We start from the raw sequence: 20,350 nt of genomic DNA on the forward strand, positions 1-20,350 counted from the left end.
GGGGTGCACAAGATGCCCAGATGGGGGGCAATGGGGGGAGATTCAGGGGAGAGGCACGTTCAGGGCTTCAGTAAGAAAGGTACCCAAAGATGCTCTGCTGTGTTTTGACAATCTGGACAGCCTGCCAAGTAGAGGCAGGTTCTAGGCCAGAGGACTGAAATGTGGGCTCTTGCACATCAAGCCACAGACCGGACCTCAGTCCTGCGCTCTGATACCGTTCTGGGAGTTCTCTTATGTCTGATCTGGGTTGCAGGAACACCAGTCCCAGGCGGCTCTGGTCCTTTCACGGGCAACCGGGTGGGTGAGCACTGCGCATGTGCTAGCAGCACCCTGGCAGGGCTGGATCCAGGCCCTCCAACTACGCCGTCAGTCACTGGTCTCTTCCCTCTGTTTTCCTCCTCAAGCACTTGATCCCCAAGTCCTCTGTCCACGTGTTGGCAAGATGGCTTCCTGGATAGCAAGCCCAGTAGAAAGATGGCTCCTTTACCCTCATAAACACCCACGCAATTCCTGGGTAGATTCTCATTGGCCTGACATGAGTCACACACCCATTTTTGAACCAATCACTGCTGCCATAAGGAGAATGGCTTATGTTGATTGGCCAGGCCTGATGCGTACCCACAGCTTAGAGTGGGAGGTGGGATGGATGAGCCCCTCTCAAATTGCCCAGATAGTGTGAGGAACCCGGGGGTCCCCAAAGGAAAAGCACGGGGCTGCTGCCAGAGGAAGGGGCTGGACCTTACAGAGGTGAGAGCCCTTTCCCTCAGTGTGGACACCCCTGGAGTTAAGAGCCTTCCTCCTATAGAAGTAATGAGTGCCAAGCCCCCCTACATGTAGTACAATGTTGGGGTCCCCACATTAGCCCTTGGGGATCAGTTGGACTTGGCTCCTTACCCCCTGGCTGGGTGACCTCCCGTGAGTTATTTTTTCTTCCCTGCGCCTCAGTTTCCTCCTCTGTAAAATGGGATGAATCATTAAGACGAGAGGGCACAGAGAAGGGGTCACATGAGGACAGAGGTAGATTAGACTGATGCAGTGTTGAACCAAGAAATGCCAGGTGCTGCCAGGAGCTGGAAGAGACAAGAAAGGATTCTTTCCTAGAGTCTTCAGAAGACTCAGCGTCCTGCCACACTTTGATTTCAGGCTTCTGGCCTCCAGAACTCCGAGACGATAAATCTCTGTTGTCTGAAGTCACCCAGTTTGTGACAGTTTGTTGCAGCTGCCCTGGGAGACTAATACACATCTGAAATGATTTTACTTATTTATGTGTTTATTCTCCATCCTTCCCCCCAAGGGATCAGTTCCATGAGACCACGCACTGTCTATTTTTGTCACTGCTGTGCCCCTAGCGTTTGGAACAATATCTGTTGCATAGCAGACGCTCATGAAATATTTGGTCAAATCAAAGAATGGGTAATTGCTGAACACTTCAACCAGCACTTTCAAAGCACCTTGTCTCAGACTGGCCTTAATATGCTGTTCTAGCCAGGCCCTTCCACCCCCACTTCCCAGACTTTTGGCTTTTGACAAATTGCTCTGGGGACAGGCCATGTCCTCATTCCCTTCTTATCCACAGAGACACACGTGCACACATACTATTCCAACATGGGCAGCACATCACAGTGGTGATGAGCTTGGAGGTGTGGGGAGCCCAGACATGGTTTAACATCTGGCCCTGGCTTGCCCTTGGCATCGCTTAGGCCCCTTACCTCTCAGTTTTCTCCTCTGGAAAATGGGTATAGGAGTCTCATCCTTTCGGTGCCTGGAACACAGTAAGTGCTCAATGAGTAGCAGCTGTAGTCAACTCTCCTGGGACATCCTGTCTTTTCCCACAGGGCTGGCCTGAGTCCCTTCCTCCTGCAGGAAGCCCTCCCAGACCACCTCTGTGCTGGCCCGAGCTCTCCCCAGCTCAGACTCTCTGAATGGCTCCCTTGCCGCTCGGCGCCATCTGCCTGGGATCATTAATTCTCTTTTTGTGCATACGTGGCCCGTCTCCCTGGCTGCCTCAGCCGTTGGCCATGTTTTAATGAGGATTTCTCTTTGTGAATAAAGAAGCAGGCCTTTGATCTCCCTTCTGGAATCGGTTGTCTTTGATAATCTGCACCTAGTAACCGCTGAGAGCCAGGCCAGAATTCGAGCCCACGCACTCCTGCCTCTCGCTGTCGGACCTTTGGCAGGTGGTCTCCCTTCTCCCAGCCTCAGTTTCCCCCAAAGGTACAAAGGGCCCTTGCAGAGCAAACATTCTGTTGTATGTAAATGAGGCAATCCACAGATTCAGCCACATGACCCCCTAGCCCCGGTTTCTTTACTAACGTCCCTTTCTTAAATTTCAACTACAAATTCGTAGTTTATGTTCCACCCACTGATGAAGAAAAACAAGGCCTAGAGAAGAAAAGTCACATGCCCAGCACCCTTAGCCAGTTACAGGACAGAGGAGGGATTTGAACCCAGGTTGTCTGACTCCTGGTGACCTCAAGGCCAAAAGTTAACCAGGAATGAACGCTGTGGTCATCTGATGACCCCTTGGGGTGAATCCGAAGAGGGATCCACAGGCCCACCCTGCTCTACAGGGGGCAGTCTGAGAGTCTGGGCAAGGGTTGACCAGAGGGCTGAGACAGGGGTCGCTGGGGGGCTCAAGGCTGGGAAGGTTTGAGGGGGGAGGGGTGGGAGAGACAAGATTTGGGGGAGGGACCATTTTCAAAGGTGAGTAAAGTTCTTATAAAGCTCCTCAAGTCACTCCGTGACTCCGGTTCTTGGGGACGGGAACGTGCATGGGGCCATGTCCATCCTGCACCCTGGGCGTGCGCACAGAGAGGGACGGAGGCTCCCGGGGGGACAGGGATCACCTGGACCCGGTGACAGAGCTGGACCTAGCCCGGATGATGAGCTGGCCCTGACCATCACCCCGTGCCCCAGAGCGGGGAGATTGTCAACGGGGAAGCCCCCAGGAGAGCCCCTGGTGCATGGAGAGGGACGCACAGAGGGGAAAGTGTGTCAAGGGCTCGGGTTGGGCCAGGGAGGCCAATGTAGAGAGAGATAGTATGAGCATGAGAAAGAGACGCTCAGAGAATAAAAGAGACTGAGAAACAGAGAGTGAGTGGAGAAAAACGGGAGGGCGTAGGAGGCTGGAGGAGAGAGAGGAGAAGACCGTGGGCTCACTCACCTCTTCTGAGAGGAGTCTGCTGCTTCCGGATCCTGGGGATTAGAAGGGGCAGAGGGCTCACTCAGGCCGCCTGGCACTCCGCGTGGCTCCTTGGTGGGCAGGGCAGGGAGGGAGGCTGGTGGGAATTCAGGGCCAGATCCCCTCGAGGGAGGGGAGAGGGTGTCTGGGGCCTGGGCTACGATCAGTGGCTGGGTGATCTTCAGGGAGGTCCCAGCCTCCTTCCTGAGCCTCAGTTTAGGCACCTGTAAGGTGGTCAGAGTTGGCCTGTGTGTGTGTGTGTGTGTGTGTGTGTGTAGGAGATAGCATCTGCTTTCTAATATTCTGAATTCCACTACACCCAGGCTCTGGGCCTCACATGGGGCATGGGGGACAGGGGCAGCTGGTTTGTAGTTCCCCTCCTTGGAAGGGGTTCAACCTAGGCCCCAGCTGCTGCCTCCCTCCCCCTGGTCCCTGCCCCTTCCTCACTCCGCCAGACAAACCCCAACCATGGAAAAAATGAGTGTTTGGGGCCAGCTGTTCATAGACGGAAACTCACCGTTTCCTCCTCTTCCTGTTCTGGGGTCCATTCTGCTCTGGGCTATCTAATACCATAATTGGCCACCTACTATGTGCCAGGCCTGAGCTCGAGTTTTAATTGATTATCTTATCAAACCCTCAGAATTACCTTCTTCACAGATGCCCATTTAAAGAGGAGGAAAGGAAGACTCCAAGGGTAACGTGGCCAGCCCACGTCAGGTTGTAAGGAGCCTGAGGTTAGAAGCCAGAGGGTGGCAGAGCCGGGCCTGCTGAGTCTAAAGACCCACTCTTCCCCAGCAGCACCCCAACTCTGGACTACAGGATGAGCAGTCAGAGAGGTAAATTCAGGTCCCCATTCAGCTATTATCCTTAAGCCAGTCACCTCTTCACTCTGAACCTCAATTTCTTTATAAGTAAAATGGGACAAATATTATGTCTACACTTTGAAATGGGCTTCCCCGATGGCTCAGCAGTAAAGAATCTACCTGCAGTGCAGGAGATGCAAGAGACATGTCTTCAATCCCTGGGCTGGGAAAGTCCCCTGGAGGAGGAAATGGCAACCTACTCCAGTATTCTTGCCTAGAAAATTTCATGGACAGAGGAACGTGGTGGGCTACAGTTCAAAGTGTTGCAAAGAGTTGGACACGATTGAAACAAGTTAGCATGTAAACATGAACTTGGCATTCTAAACGACTGTAACGGGACTTCCCTGGTGGTCCAGAATCCGCCTTGCAATGCAGGGGATGCAGGTTCGATTCCTGGTTGGGGAACTAGGATCCCACATGCCATGGATTGACTGGGCCAGCCTGCTGCACCTGGAGAGTCTGTAGACCTCAAAGAAACATCCTACATGATGGAACAAAGATCCCACATGCTGCAACCAAGATCTGATGCAGCCAAATAAATAAATATTTGAAAATAAATTTAAAAATGACTATGACTTAATCAACTGAATGCTTGCAACAACCCTATGAGGTAGTTAATCTTATGCCCATTTTCCAGATGAAGATCTTGAGGCTCATAGATGCTGATTTGTCCAAGGTCGCACATAGAAAGTTATGAGGGTTGGGACCAGAAAGCAGAGTGGAGCTAGGACTTTAACTGGTCTGTGATGGTTAAGTTAAAATGAAAGCTGCTCAGTTGTGCTCAAATCTTTGAGACCCCATGGACTATAGCCTGTCAGGTTTCTCTGTCCATGGAGTTCTCCAGGCAAGAAGAATGGAGTGGGTAGCCGTTCCTTTCTCCAGGGGATCTTCCCAACTCAGGGATTGAATCTGGGTCTCTCACATTGAAGGCAGATTCTTTACCACCTGAGCCACCAGGGACGCTCTACCTGTGCTGTGGCCTTGGGTAAATCACCTGCTTCCGGGCCGCAGTTTCCCCACATGTCCAAGGGCTGCAGTAAGAAATGGATATGGTCATAGAGCCCTGGTGCAGAGAGGCCCGGCAAACTTCAGAGCCACGTGGGTGAATGAGTTTAGATTCAGCCCAGAGCTGAGATCCCAGCTCTGCCATGAAGCAGCTCGGTGACTTAGCCTAGCTGAGCCCACTCAGAAAAATGGGGTGCTGCAAGGAAAAGATAAGGGATGCATGTAAAGGGGTCCACTGAGGGCCTGGAGCTGGAGAAAGGACCCTGGAGAGGACCCAGTCCCTCCCCCGCCCATCCCTTATCCCAGCCAGGCGCAGGGGTGTGGGAAGGGAAGGCAAGGGGCAGGAGGGGATTAGCCCAGGGTCCCCCTCCTGGGGCGGCACTTTTAACTGTGTTCTCCCCCTGGGATCAGCCTTGCCCCCTCCCAGGCCCCAGGCCAGGCCTGTGTTTGCTGTGGGGATCTGGGCTGGCCTGGCCGGGCTTTCATTCCCCGGCAGCTTTTGCTTGCTTTCTGCGGCGGGCCAGGCGCCGGCTCTGCCGGCTCCCCGGGAGCAGATGGATCCCAGTGGGAAAGCGCGCAGCGGGTCCTAAGAGGATTGGCGCCTTTCTTCCCACCCTTTGTGCTGCTCCCCACGGCGGCCCGCACTGGACCACAAAGGCCGCTTGTTTGGCCGCCTCTAGGGGTGCAGCAGGGGTCACCACGGCGCCCTTGGAGACGATGGCACCCCCGTGTGAGCAGGAGGGCTGGGAGCACCCAGGCTCCAAGCAGGGCAGGAAGTCCTGAGCTACAGGCTGCACCCCAGGGGCTAACTGGGGAGATGCCTCAGGCAGTCTGTGAGGGGGCCAGGCCCAGATTTTGATGGCCAACCAGGCTTTGCTTCCAGGACTCCCATCGCCTGGCAAAACTCCCTGTGATCTTGAAAAATGTGGCATTCCTTTCTTGCTTGCTTATTCCAAGTGACTGTGTGGACCAGGAGGACCCGAGAAAAGAAAGGCTGAGGCCAAGAGAAACTGGCGGGACGTAGCAAACTGAAGCCTGGAGACCCAGGAATAGCCTCATCTACAAGTGAGAGGTGGTAGCTGGGCAGAGAAAAGGACAGGAATGATCTTGCCAGTGAGTTTACTTAAAAAGATAATTGTTGGGGCTTCTCTGGTGGTCCACTGGCTAAGACTCCATGTTCCCAGTGCAGCGGGCCCAGGTTCCATCCCAGGTCAGGGAACCAGATCCCACACGCTGCAACTAAGAATTTGGATGCCGCAGTGAAATATCCCATGTGCCACAATGCAGACCAGGTGCAACCAAATAAAGACATTAGTTAACCAATTTAAAAAATTGTTGATTGAGTGCCTCCTCTCTGGTGGGTGCTGAGCAGACAGAAATAAGCTGAGATTCTGCTCTGAGGGTTTATGGGGGACAGATTTGTACGTAACAAGTTCTAGACCTGGGCTTCTCAGTTTGGGCACTACTGACGTGTCTTTACTGTCGTTCAGTTGCCCAGTTGTAGTTGATTCTTTGCAGCCCCAGGGACTGCAGCACGCCAGGCTTCCCTGTCCTTCACTATATCCCAGAGTTTGCTCAAACTCATGTCCACTGAGTCAGTGATGCCACCCAACCATCTCACCCTCTGCTGCCCCCTTCTCCTTTTGTCTTCAGTCTGTCCCAGCATCAGGGTCTTTTCCAATGAGTCGGCTCTTTGCATCAGGTGGCCAAAGGATTGGAGCTTCAGCATCAGTCCTTCCAAGGAATATTCAGTGTTGATTTTCTTTAGGATTGACTGGTGTGATTCCCTTGCTGTCCAAGGGGCTCTCAAAACTGACATGTTGGGACATATAATTCCTTGGTTTAACCATTTCCTTGGCCTATCTCTGCACTAGCACCCCCTCCCCACTGCTATGACAAATAAAAATGTTTCCAGACATTGCCAAAAGTCCTCCAGGGGCAAAATCACCTTGGATGAGAACCACTGGTCCAGACTATAATCCCACTCATCTGTTTGTTCTTCTTTCAACATGTGTTTTGAGATCTGAGTGTGTGCTGGATGCTGCTCTAGGGCCTGGGGGTTCAGCCCTAGTGTTCTAGGTGTTGCGTTCAGGCCCATAGCAATGGCCTGCTGGAGGAGGGAGTGAAATATTTCATGCAGGGCTGAAACGGGGTGCCAGGGTGACCCAAGGCTCTTGGAGGAGGTGGCATTTAGCCAGGCCTGAAAGGATGAATAGAAGGGGCTGGAACAGAGAAGGTGGAGAAGAGGACCTCGGAAGAGGACCTTGCAGGCTGACTAGGACAGAGTAGCCATCCTGCATGTGTTCCGCAGAGGTTCATGAGGACCTGCTGTATTGGGGCATCTTCTAGGGATACTGATGGACCGCAAGAGACCCCGTCCGGCATGCAAAGGGTTCAGGGCATCCAAAGAAGTTTCTCCACCCTGTCTGGAGGCTGCAGAGGCATCAGGAAGGGCTGCTCAGAGAAGGAGAGACAGCAGCCAAATCTTGAGTCTTAGCAGGCGGGAGCTAGGCAGACAGGGTGGGGGTGGGTAGGAGTGGGGGTCAGGTGGGGAGGAGATGGGGGATGAGGTGGAGCCTGAGAGCGCCCGAGGCTTTGGGGGCACTGCTAGGGCTCTGCTAGGGCAAGAGTACCCCATTCTGACGGTGGTGGGGGGAGGAAGACGAGGCTCGAGCGAGAGGCGGCGGAGAAAGGCTCGGTTATAAAGAGCTGGACTTTACCTGCAGGTGCTGGGGAGCCAGACAGGGCATGTGAGCAGGGGTGACTTGTTTTAGAAAAGTCGCTGTGGCTGCACTGAGGAGACTGGGCGCTCAGGGAGCAGAATGAGAAGCAGGGGGACAGCTGGAGAGGTGCAGGGGTGAGATCAAGGTGGCAGGAGGCTGGAGTGGGGGGAACACGGTTGCCATGGACACTTAGGAGGTAAAACATGAGGATACGGGCTTGAACGCAGGGCTGAGGGAGCTGGAGGCAGCGTCAGGACAGATTATGGGTGTCTAAGCAGGGCAGCCCTGAAACGAGCCAGCAGATAAAAGACCAAGCGGAGAAAGATAGGCCTGTGTATTTCAGGATGCAAATTACTTTTGAAACTTTGCTCTCATGCATCATCTTTAAATATTAATAACCGACATTTTTTTAAGAGCTTAATGCCGTGCCAGGCACTGTTCTAAGCACTTTGTGTGCGTTAACTCGTTAAGCCCTCGAAACAGCCTTATGAGGGAGATAATTTTTACCATCTTCATTTTGCTGAGAAAAAACTGAGGTACAGAGAGAGTAAGTAACTTGCCTGAGGATATACAGCAAGCGAGTGGCCGAGCCAGGATTTGCATTCAGGCAGTCTAGTGCTCCCCGAGTCTGTGCTGCTGCTGCTGCTGCTGCTGCTAAGTCGCTTCAGTCGTGTCCGACTCTGTGCGACCCCATAGACAGCAGCCCATTAGGCTCCTCTGTCCCTAGGATTCTCCAGGCAAGAATAGTGGAGTGGGTTGCCATTTCCTTCTCCAATGCATGAAAGTAAAAAGTGAAAGTGAAGTCGTTCAGTCGTGTTCGACTCTTAGCGACCCCATGGACTGCAGCCTACCAGGCTCCTCCGTCCATGGATTTTCCAGGCAAGAGTACTGGAGTGGGGTGCCATTGCCTTCTCTGAGAGTCTGTGCTATCTACTGCCAAAATGTAGAGTTTGTTTAAAGTCTGCTGAACTTCAGCTATTGATAAATCCCTGTAACCTTCCCTAGTGGCTCAGATAGTAACGAGTCTGCCTGCAATGCAAGGGACCTGGGATCCATCCCTGGGGCAGGAAGGTCCCCTGGAGAAGGAAATGGCAACCCACTCCAGTATTCTTGCCTGGGGAAATCCCATGGACAGAGGAGCCTGGCGGTCTACAGTCCATGGGGTTCCAAAGAGTTGGACACAACTGAGTAACTAACACTTTCATTTTCTGTAACCTTAATATAAAAGTAAAAAAAAGAGAGAGAGAGATTACATTTAATAGGTTGTGGTAGAAGGATGCGAACTGGAAAAGCACCTGGGCTCTCCGTGCTGCCACCTGGCGGCACTGTGCCTACAGGGGGAGCCGTGACAGAGGCCGCACCCGGTTTGTTTGGGTGCTGAATTTATGAACCCCCAGGCCAGGGTGATGTGCGCTTGCTAAAACAGGCCTTACTAATTGTGAAACTGTGTCCTCTGTTAGACAGGAAGGAGTGAGGCAAGGCTCCCAAAGTCCAGCCTGCAGGCTCTGTCCTTGAGGACTGTGACTGTGGGTGCTTGGGAGGGGGCTTGCCAGACCCCATCCCACAGCTTCTCCAGTTCCCTAGACGACCAGCATTCAGCATTTGTGAAACAGCTGGTGGGAGACAGGGGTGGGGTGAGATGCTCTGCAAACAGGGGCTGTACCCATGACCCCGACCTTCTAATCCCAGGGCTTAACTGACTTCATTAACTCCAGGGGGCTCCTGAAAGAGCCCCATATCATTCTCTGTCAAACCCATCTTCATGAAAGTCCCAGTCCTGAGAGCTGTGCAGGAAAGCCTCCCACCTTGGAGGTGGGGGCCCTGGGATGTGCACCCTCGGCAGGCGAGTGACAGGGCAGGCCAGCCCCACCCCCCTGTCCACCCGAAGGGCAGCGAGGGAGAAATCTGGGTGAAAGCAGAGCATGCTGGGTAGCCTGGCCAGGAGCTGAGCAGTCCAGCCCCCCGCCCCCCACTGCAGTTGCCATGACAACCGAGTGGTGGGGGGGAAGGAGGCGAGGAGAGACCACTTGCCCCTCAAACAATGGGAACCTATTCCAGGTCACCCTTGGCCTTGTCCTGAGGGCCTTGGGGAAGTCAGGAATTCTAAATTCTTCATAGCCTGCAGGATCGGGGTTTGGGGGAGCAGTCCCGCGGCTCAGGTCAGGTCTGGGGAACCCAGAATGATGTGGGGGTGGTCACAGATGGGTTTCCTTTTTCTGGAAAATCCAGCCCTCTTTCCTGGGCTCTCTGACACCCACTGTAGGCTAATGTCAGATGAAGTTTGGTTCATATTCTGAGTGCCTCCTCCTCCCTACCCCCACCCTCCACTGAAGAACTTGACCTTGTAGTGGGAGGTAAGCAGCGGGCGTGGGGAGGAGGCGGCAGTCGCTTTGGGGACAGGCCAAATATTTTATGAGTAATTTAATATCTGGAGCACGAACCACTGAGCAGAGAACCCGTCAGCTGCCCGGAGCAAGGAGCAGGTCTGGTCCTCATAATGCACGGGAGAGGATGGGAGACTGACAGGGACAGCTCAGGGCCTCAGGGAAGTTAACCCATTAAGGGCCCGGGAGCGAACTAGGAGGGCACGGGGCGGGCTTCTGCTCCGGGTGTGCCCTCCGTGGATGGCTGTGGGCTGAGCGCTTGAGCTCGGATGGGAGAGTGCGCCCTGTGGAAGACACACTGGCTTTGAGACCCAGGGACCTGAACTTGACTCCTAAGTCAAGTCACACTGGACCAGTGACTCCATCTGTCTGAGCCTTAGTTTCTTCATCTGTAAAATGAGGATGATCATTGATGGAACCTACATCACAGGTGACAAGAAAGACAAGAATTCAGCGTGGTACATGGGACACCGCAGGTGCTCAATAAAGAGACCTTTCCCCTCAACTCCGATGCCCCGTGAAGCTCACAACAGCTCTCTGGAGCTCCCAAGCCTCCTTTCAGGGGGTGTCCCCATGACCTACCTGACTAGGTCATGGGACATGGACTAAGACAGCGTGGCCCTTGAGCTGCTTTCTTGAAGTGTCAATGATGAAAAGTCATTTAATGAGCACCTGGTGTTTCCAGGCTCTCTGCTAGCTTCTGACTCCCTGACTCCCTCTTCTCTGGCCCCGGAGTGGGGCCTGGAGGGCGTTTGTCACATTCCAGACCGCCATGGGTGTGTCTTCCTTCAGACACCGGCTTTCGGACCCCCTTGGGGTTTCTGGGGAGGAGTCCTGTCCAGCCTGATGGCCTAGCAGGGGCGCCCGCAGGCCCTAGACTCAGATCTGGGTCAGATTCCCAGTTCAGCCACTTTGCGGGGAGCTCTTCATCACTCTGGGCCTTTATTTCCTCATCTGCAAAACATTAACCAAAAAGTTTCCTTGTAAAGAGGCTGTTAACAATGAATGGGAGTTCATGTGGTGCAGAAGCTAGCAGAGAGCCCGGTACACGCTAGCTGCTCATTAAATGATTCTTCATCATTGATACTTCAAGAGAACAGCTCAAGGGCCACGCTAGCATAGTCCATGTCCCAGCTCTGTCTTAGCCAACTTATGTAACCTCCCTGTACCTCAGTTTCCATATCCATGAAATGGGTTTAATAATAGTACGTGCCTCATGGGGCTCATACACGTTAAGATATAGAAAGTGCTTGGAATGGAGCCTGGAATAAAGGAGGAGCAGAGCCAATGCCAGCTGCTATCCTTCTCTTCTTCTGAGGTTAAGGAGCAGTCAGTGAGTCTCCATTTCCCTCCCCTCACCCTGCCATTCCTGGGTCTGGCATGCGGGTCCCATCTTTGTTTGGTGTTTGGGGCTGCAGCCTGGTGAGCTCGCTTCCTGCTCTGGGTTTTTCCTTCAGCCTGGCTGGGGCACTCCAAGAGCATCCAGGGGCGTCAACCCCCCACACCTCTGCCCTTTGGCTAATCATTAAACCACCCCTCTCCCACAGCCCCGTCCCAACCACTCTGTCACTTCCTGGAAGAGATTTCGAGGTCCCCGAGCCGAGATGACCCAGAGATTCCCTGGGTCCAACCCTTCTCATGTTACAGATGGGTAAACTGAGGTTCGGGAGGGAAAGCCAGGGACGTCCCTGGTGGTCCATTGATTAAGAATCCGCCTTCCAATGCAGCGGGTGCAGATTTGATCCCTGGTTGGGAACTAAGATCCCACAAGCCTTGGGGCAAGTAGGTCTCAAGTTGCAACAAAGACTCAGTGTAGCCAAAAAATAAAAGTGAGAGGGAGAGTTTAAAAAAAAAAGGAGGAGGGAGACCACACACAAATGGCTGTTCAGGCCAGAACTTGAACCCAGGTCTCTAGCTCCCTGTCCAGGGCTCTTGCTCTGCACCGACTTGATTTTGGAAGTGCCTGGCCATAACTGGTGCTCAGTCCAGAGAGGGGCTGGGACTGAAATCCAGGCCTCAGGAGCATCTAGAATCTCGTAGTTCTATGCCTTGACCAGCAGGGCTAGCAAGGACCTGGGCAGCAGGCTTGTGTCTCATGACAGCGCTCTGGAAGGTAGGGCCTGGCCAGGCCTGGGATCACCCCACCACCTGTTATAGTCCCAAAGAGTAGAGTCACTTAGCCGAGGTCACGGTGAGTCAGTGACTCTGGAGCCAGCACACCCTCATCCTACTCTGCCCGTATTAACTCTTTAATGTCCTTTCACTAAGAATTTCAAAGTCTTACTGCTTGAATCCAATTCACAGGACATTCTTTGAGCATCTCTGCAGACAAAGTGTGCAGCTCCATTCCCCGTCGTCTATGCTGGGTACCATACAAGCTTTATCCTTTTCTTCTTAATAGCCCTCAGCACTCAGATTATGGGTTTTGGTTTTTTTTTAGCAAGTGAGAAAAAAAGGCTCAAAGGGCCTAGGTGACTCCAGGCCACACATTTACTGGCCTGGTCGGGGGGCAGACTGTCTCCCTCGCCACCCCTTGCAGACCCTGTACTGGTTTCCAGCCCCGAGAAACAGGAGGAATGAAGACATGTTTTTCAGATCTCCTTCTCCGGAAACCAGCTGGGGCGGTCCCGGCGAGGCTGACATTTATGTCCTGCCTTTAATCACATTAGCTGACGTGTTCCAAACAAGGTCTGCACACGACTTTTTAACGAGGGCCCAGCTGTCTCTCCCAAGGAAACCTGTGCCTATGGGGAAGGCTGCCCAGAGAGGTGTGAACTCAGGAACCAGAGCCTGTAGCCCACCCCGCCCCGCGGGGCAGCCCACATGCCCGCTGCAAACCCAGGCTGGGGGCAGATATGGAAGTTTGTCCTAAGATGGGCTCAGGACTCTTCTGTGTGCAAAGCTTGTCTGCCTCTTGCAGGTTCTCCGAACCCCACAACAGCAGACAATCTCATTTTTCAGATGAGGATGCTCATAGTTGTGGATCTACTGTGTATCAGGTGTGGCAAGCGGTTCTTGATAAAAACCACTCTTTTTTAAAAAGATTTTTTTTTTCTTGTGTGGCAGAAGTTTTATTACAGTGAAAAGGGGCAGAGAAAGCTTCTGACAAAGACATCAGAAGGGGGATGGAGAGTGCCCCCTTCTTTTCTAAAAAGATTTTTTAATGTTGACTCTTTTTAAAGGGTTTATTGAATTTGTTACAAGATTGCCTCTGTTTTATGTTTTGGCTTTTTGGCCAGGAGGCGTGTGGGATCTTTCCCACCGGGGAATGAACGAGCACCCCTTTCTGCGTTGGAAGGTGGAGTTTTAACCACTGGACTGCCAAGGAATTTCCCCCAAATCACTCTTGGTGGTGTGCATACTGCACACCAGGTGGGCATTTTACACGCACTAGCTCATCTAGCACGCGCACCGATACTAGCTGATACAGCTCCGTCTTGCAGCCGAGGAAACAAAAGCTCAGGGTCGAGCTGACTTCCTTGCCCCAAGGTCACCCAGCCAGAATGTGGCAAAGCTGGACTGGGACCAAGTGGGGCTCTTGTGAGAAGCCAATGAGGGAAGGCTCGTAAAGCATCAGGCACGGTGCCTGACGCCCTGTAGGTGCTCCGTAGACTGTGCCCCTTCTGCCCTCTTTCGCCGTCAGCTTGTTTGCATTCTCCCTGCTCCCCCAGATGCTGTAAGAGCTTGTAGGGACAAATACGTGGCAAGATGGCCCAGGTGAGGAGAATCTGCAAAAGACAACGGGAAAGTGGGGTGGGGAGGCAGGAAGATCTGCAATGGAAGCGAGGACGGAGGCTTCCAAGAAAACATGTTCCATCAGATGTGCCCACTCGCTTCTGGTGCATTGCGTGGGAGCCACTAGGGGCTCAGCTCTCTTTGCGTCATTGAGGAATAAGCCCTGGTCTCATTACCTCTGAGTGAGGGTGATAAGCCCACATCGGGGTTGGGGAGGCGGGTAGCCCATTAAATGGGCCAGTGTCTGTGTGACATTCATGATCTCAGCTAAGTTTCTCCCACCTTCCTGTCTGTTTCCCTTGGACATGCCAGGTCTTCCCAAGGAAATGGTCCCATGGGCTTAGGAAACACCATCGCATTCCCTTTCATTCTGGGCAGGACCTGATACTGATATTCCTCCTACCTTGCCTTTCTCCCTTCCATTCAACAGCTATTTACTGACCTAGTATTATGGGCATCTGTCTCCAAACCCTGTACTCTCTGGAGTAAGAAAGATTTACCGATTAATTTGTTCACAAACACACATTTGCTTTCATTCATTCATCTGATAAGCATGAGTCTCCCGGGCTCTCTGACCTGTGACATGTCTGTTTCTAGCCTCCTTTGTTCCCTTAGGGGAGAAGGCAATGGCACCCCACTCCAGTACTCTTGCCTGGAAAATCCCATGGACGGCTTAGGGCCCTGGCTGCGGTCTGTACAGGTGAGGATACTGGATAAGTGAGGTGTGACGGGGGATATGCACACTTGCATCCTCCCTGATCAGTGACCTGGTAATAAATTTTCTTTCTTTCCCTATGGGGAACACAAGCCCTCCTAGATTCCTGATCAGTACACTTGGGGAGGGCCTGAGATCTCTGTCGCAAGGTGAGGCTAATGCGGCTGATCTGGTGCAAATCCTTCCTTCTGTGGGGAAGTCTGAGGCTCAGAGAGGGGTAGCGCTTTGTCTGAGGTCACACAGTGAGTTGGATTCTGAGGTTGGCATGGAGCTAGGAGCTCTTGACTTCTCACTCAGGGTGCTTCCTGCTCTGCCAGGTCCCCTCGCTGTGGGTGTCCCTGCTTGGGTGGGCCCTACTGGATTTCTTGAACATCTGGCCAACAGGGTTGTCTATGAGAATCCCTCCTGGCTACGTGCAAAATAAATGCAGCTCTCAGCCTGCTCTGAGAGGAGGGCGTGTATTTGTGTGTGTGTGTTGGGTCGTGGGGGCAGGGGGGTAAAGGAAGGGCCCCTGGTGCCTGTTGTCAGCAGGAGACCAGAAAGGCGGGCATGTGGAGATAGGAGCTAGGCCCGCAGTGCTCAGAGCCAAGGGGTGCTCGGCGTCAGGGAGATGGACCCTCCGTCCTTTGCGCTTGCCTGTGTCTGCCCGTGAACTCGCTCAGCATCACCGTCAGAACATCTTCACATCACCATGACGGCAACAATAACAGTACGAGATTCATCACCGAGCGCTCGCCAGCTCCCAGCTCCTGTACTAACTGCCACTGGTGGTCAAGAGACTTCCAGTTGACAGCGGATCAACAGACTGAACCGGGGCCCCTAACCCTGTTGCTTAAAGGGTGGTCCCTAGTCCAGCAGCATCAACTTCCCCAGGGATCTTGTTAGAAAAGCAGACTCTCAGGCACCACCCCAGGCCTGCTGCTCTTGAAGACGCATTTTATCAAGACTTGGGGTGGGGTTTGAACACGTGAGAGTTTGAGCGGTCTTGCAGCATCACAGCACCCCAGTTCCAATGACAACTCACCAGCAGTAACTATAGCCAATACCTGTGGAGAACTTTGTGTGTGTCGGGGGCTCTGCCCATAGGATCCCATTTAGCCCCCATTAGCTTTCGAGGGTGTCTACAATCATCACCCTCGTGGTACAGATTGAGGAAACAGTAACAGTAACAGGTACAGATTGAGTAGCAGCAACGGTAGCAGTAAATTTAGTGATCAGCCTGAGAACACACAGCCTGTGCGTGGTGGGGTGGGAACTGAATACAGCTGCTCTGTCCTTCCGATCGGTGAGCTCACTGTGTTTCTCTCTTGTGTAGGTCCCAGCAGACAAGAAGCTTGTCTTCCCTTCTTCCCTCAACCCCATACGGCTCATGGACTCTTGTGGGAGGAGACTGGGCTGCTACTGGTCATGGCTTTCGTGTCCACCAGCTCAGCCTTCTCACTGGAGGCAGAGGGTCCCCTGCATGGGAATCACCTGGGGTGTTTGAGGAAACTGTGGATTCCTGGGCCTCCAGGTCATACGGAATCAGAAGCCCTAGGAGGGGGAGCTAGACACCAGCACATTTCCAGGGGATTTCATCACCCATGGCAGTTAGTGCCTTTGGTCACTCAGGGTGGGAACCGCAATGTCCATTTTACTAAGACGACGAGGCACAGAGAGTTTTTCTGTCAATGTCCCCAGGTTGGAACCTAGCAGGAACCTAACCTGATGGAATGTGGACTGGCTTGGGAATCAGGCAGCTCTGCGTCCAAGTTCCTGCTCTTCTCTTTCCAAGCCTAGAGACACAGTTGGGGCTAAAGCAGAACGGCAAGTCCAGCCCAGAGATTGGCTTGCTAGCTAAGAATGGTTTTTATATTTCTAAATGGTTGAAAAAAAAATCAGAAGAAAAATATTTTGTGACATGAATATTATGTAAAATTCGAATCCCAGTGTCCCTAATGACTGATTGGAACAGAGTTGTGCTCACTGGTTTTTATCTTGTCTGTGGGTTGTTTTCATGCTACGGAGCAGAGTTGAAAAGTACAGTAGAGATTGCATAGCCCCCAAGCCTAAAGTAATCCCTATTGGGTTCTTTACAGAAAAGGTTTGGCAGCCCCTCGTGCATAGCAGAGAGAAGGCAATGGCACCCAAATCCAGTACTTTTGCCTGGAAAATCCCATGGATGGAGGAGCCTGGTAGGCTACAGTCCATGGGGTCACTAAGAGTCGGACACGATTGAGCGACTTCCCTTTCACTTTTCACTTTCATGCATTGGAGAAGGAAATGGCAACCCACTCCAGTGTTCTTGCCTGGAGAATCCCAGAGACAGGGAAGCCTGGTGGGCTGCCGTCTATGGGGTCGCACAGAGTTGGACACGACTGAAGCGACTTAGCAGCAGCAGCAGCAGCAGTGCATAGCAGTGATTCTCAGACTTCAACTGCATCATAATCACCTGGAAGGCTTGTTTAAAAACACAGAATGCAGGGCCCTATCCCCAGACTTCCTGATTCACTCAATCTGGGGTGGGGACTGAGAATCTGTATTTCTAACAAGCTCCCAGCTGATGCTGATGCTGGAACCACACTTTAAGGACCCTGGTTTAGAGGAACTTGGGTCTTCAAAGCTGACCCTCAGCCCCCCTCCAGAAGCTCACAGCCCACCCAGGGAGTGGGATGCGCTTGGGGAGAAGAGAGGGAGAAGGCAGGAGCTTCAGGTCCCATGTCAGCCGCCCGCCAGCTCCTATTCCAAGCTGTCCTTCTCCTGGTGTCTGCTCCCCCCTGGTGGCAGCAAGCCTGGAGCTGGCCTGGCTTGTTCAGCCTTGACAGCCCATCCTTCCATTTGGAAACACATTTCAGAGATTTCAAAGTTTACATATCCTTTCCCCAGGGAGTCCGCTTCTAGGAATTTAATTCAAGAGAAGAATCACGGATGCATACCAGGATGTACGCTGCATCATTTGTCTGTAAAGGGGTAACACAGAAGAACAGGGAAGTCACTTGACACGCTCGCACAGCTGGTACAAATGTTCAGGCAGGATTTGATCTTAAGTCTGTCTGACTCGAGAGCCAGTGGCCTCAGCTGCCACCCCACACAGCCCCACCAGGGTCTCTTGCCAGCTCCGGGGAGCAGTGACTCTGCAGCCAAATGGCCCTGTGTTGAATCCTTGTTGTGTTACTCACTAGTGTGTTATGTCAGGCAAGCCACGCCTCTGCTCCACGCCTCCAAGACCCCCTCTGTAAAATGGGGACATGATTGTAAAATTTACCAAGCATCAGGCACTCTGTGAGCTGTTATTATTATTGCTTATCAAGCCCTCACCTTCCTTCTTTGCTTTTACCCTCCTTTCCCTTCCTTAAGTGGCTCAAAGATTTTGGGTCCCTGAGAGGGACTGGGGTGGACATGGAGAAGCAAGGATAGGGCACCAAGGTGCCTACCAGGTGGCAGACCTGGTAGGGCTACCCATGCCACGCTGGGAACTGCCCTGCCCACCCTGCAGTCTGGGTAGGAGGGCGCAGAGTGTAACACGTGGTTCCCTGGGTTCCATGGAACGCATGGTTCCCTGGATCCACGTCCTAAATTTTCTGTGTGGCATGGGCAAATAACATCCCCTCCGTGAGCCTCAACATTCTTATCTATAGAATGGGAACAATTAAATTAGGTTCTTTAAGTGTGGTCCTCAGGCAGTAGCAGCAGCAGCATGTGGGAACTCTCAGGAAACGCCAGTTCTAAGAAGCCCTCCCCGTGATTGTGATGCCTGCTGATGTTTGAGAACCATAGGATTAGAAGATTTGCTCCTTAGGCTTGTTGTAACTAGTGCAGGAGAGAATATTTGCTGGGCGTTTAGGTCAATAATCATGAACTATTATTATTTCTGAAAAATATTTATTATTTGCCTGTGCCAGCTCTTAGTTGTGACATGTAGGACCTAGTGTCCTGACCAGGGATTGAACCCGGGCCCCCTGAGTTGGGAATGTGGAGTCTTAGCCATTGGGCGCCCAGGGATGTCCCCTGAACCACTATTATAGGCCTGCTCCTTCTTGGCCTCAGCTGATTGGGCAAGGAGTGTCCTTGTTCCAAGCTAGGTCAATCAGATTATCCCCTCTCCTGGGAACTGGGGATTGGGGATGTTAGTCTCTGTATTACTTCCTCTAGGGGTACGGGCTGACTTGGCAGTCAAGGCTGTCGTTGGGGGCATGCATTTCTCTCCATTTGCCTTAACAGTTAAGAGGACCAGTCTGCAGAGAGAGGCTCAGATCCACGAGCTCTCAGAGGAAAACCAGGTCAGGCTCCCATGTCACCGAGACTGGGCTGTCCCACCTGCTCCTGGCTCCCGTAGGGGAATCTGGCCTCTCCTGATAAGCCCATCCTTTTCTACTTATTGTTTCTAGGAGGTTTCTTGGAAGCCTGGAAACTAAAAGGACTCTGGCATGTCGAGGGTTATGAGTCAGGGTCAAAGTGGCTACATGAAGGTCAAGGCGCACAGGCCCAAGGAGATCACTTCCCTTCCTTCCCCTGCCCAACCGTTAGCCCATCCAGGAGATCTGAGTTTCAACCCCATCCCCCATGAGAAGGGGCACAGGGGAAGAGGCAGGTCCGGACAGTGAGGGAATAGGCGAAGTCCCAAGACCCATCTAGGGTCACCTCTAGAATTCCCCATTATACTTGGTTTTGGTTCCTGTTTGATGAAACCTCAGCTGTTTCCCTGGAGAGCTGAAGCAGTGAACCCTCCCCAGGGGGTGGGAGAGAGCAATAACAAAGGTGAAGGCTTTCGATATATTCATTGCTTATGTAAAGCAAGGTACGTTTGATTGCAGTGGGCATGGCTGAACACGCAGTGAGAGTCCCGGGTTTCTGGTGGGTCTGGAATCTGGGTAGGGAGGCCCAGAGGGGCACTGTTCAGAGTGCTGTTGTTGCACCGAGGCTGGTGGAGGAAATGCGGCAGGGTCAGGATTTATGGGTTAGAAGTCAGAGGAGTGCGGGTCTTGCAGGAGAGGCAGCCGGCCTGAGGCAGCACCAGAGACAAGCTCCGCTGTTACCTTGGCCATGGCTGATTTTGCCTGGATCCTTGTGGCTGGTTGGGGGGCCCTAAACGTGCATGGCCAGCAGCCAGATCTGCCCTTGGGGTGAAGTGTGGCCACGGGCAGACAGACCCAATGGTAGAAGCTCGAGAACATGGAGCCTGGGGTCCGATGTGTTCAGGTGAGAGGCTGGGAGACTGCAGAAGGGAATTCCAACAGGACAGGGTATCGAGACCTTCTAGAGCTAAGAACACCTAAAAAAGATGTCCTTTTCCCTTCTTCCCTCAACCCCATACGGCTCATGGATCCTTGTGGGAGGAGGCTGGGCTGCTACTGGTCACGGCTTTCGTGTCCACCAGCTCAGCCTTCTCAGTGGAGGCAGAGGGCCCCCTGCACGGGAATCACCTGGGGTGTTTGAGGAAAGTGTAGATTCCTGGGCCTCCAGGTCATATGGAATCAGAAGCCCTAGGAGGGGGAGCTAGACACCAGCACATTTCCAGGGGATTTCATCACCCATGGCAGTTAGTGCCTTTGGTCACTCAGGGTGGGAACCGCAATGTCCATTTTACTAAGACGACGAGGCACAGAGAGTTTTTCTGTCAATGTCCTCAGGTTGGAACCTAGCAGGAACCTAACCTGATGGAATATGGACTGGCTTGGGAATCAGGCAGCTCTGCGTCCAAGTTCCTGCTCTTCTCTTTCCAAGCCTAGAGACACAGTTGGGGCTAAAGCAGAATGACAAATCCA

Source organism: Bubalus bubalis, chromosome 2, assembly GCF_019923935.1.
Source record: "Bubalus bubalis isolate 160015118507 breed Murrah chromosome 2, NDDB_SH_1, whole genome shotgun sequence".
Lineage (NCBI taxonomy): Eukaryota > Metazoa > Chordata > Mammalia > Artiodactyla > Bovidae > Bubalus > Bubalus bubalis.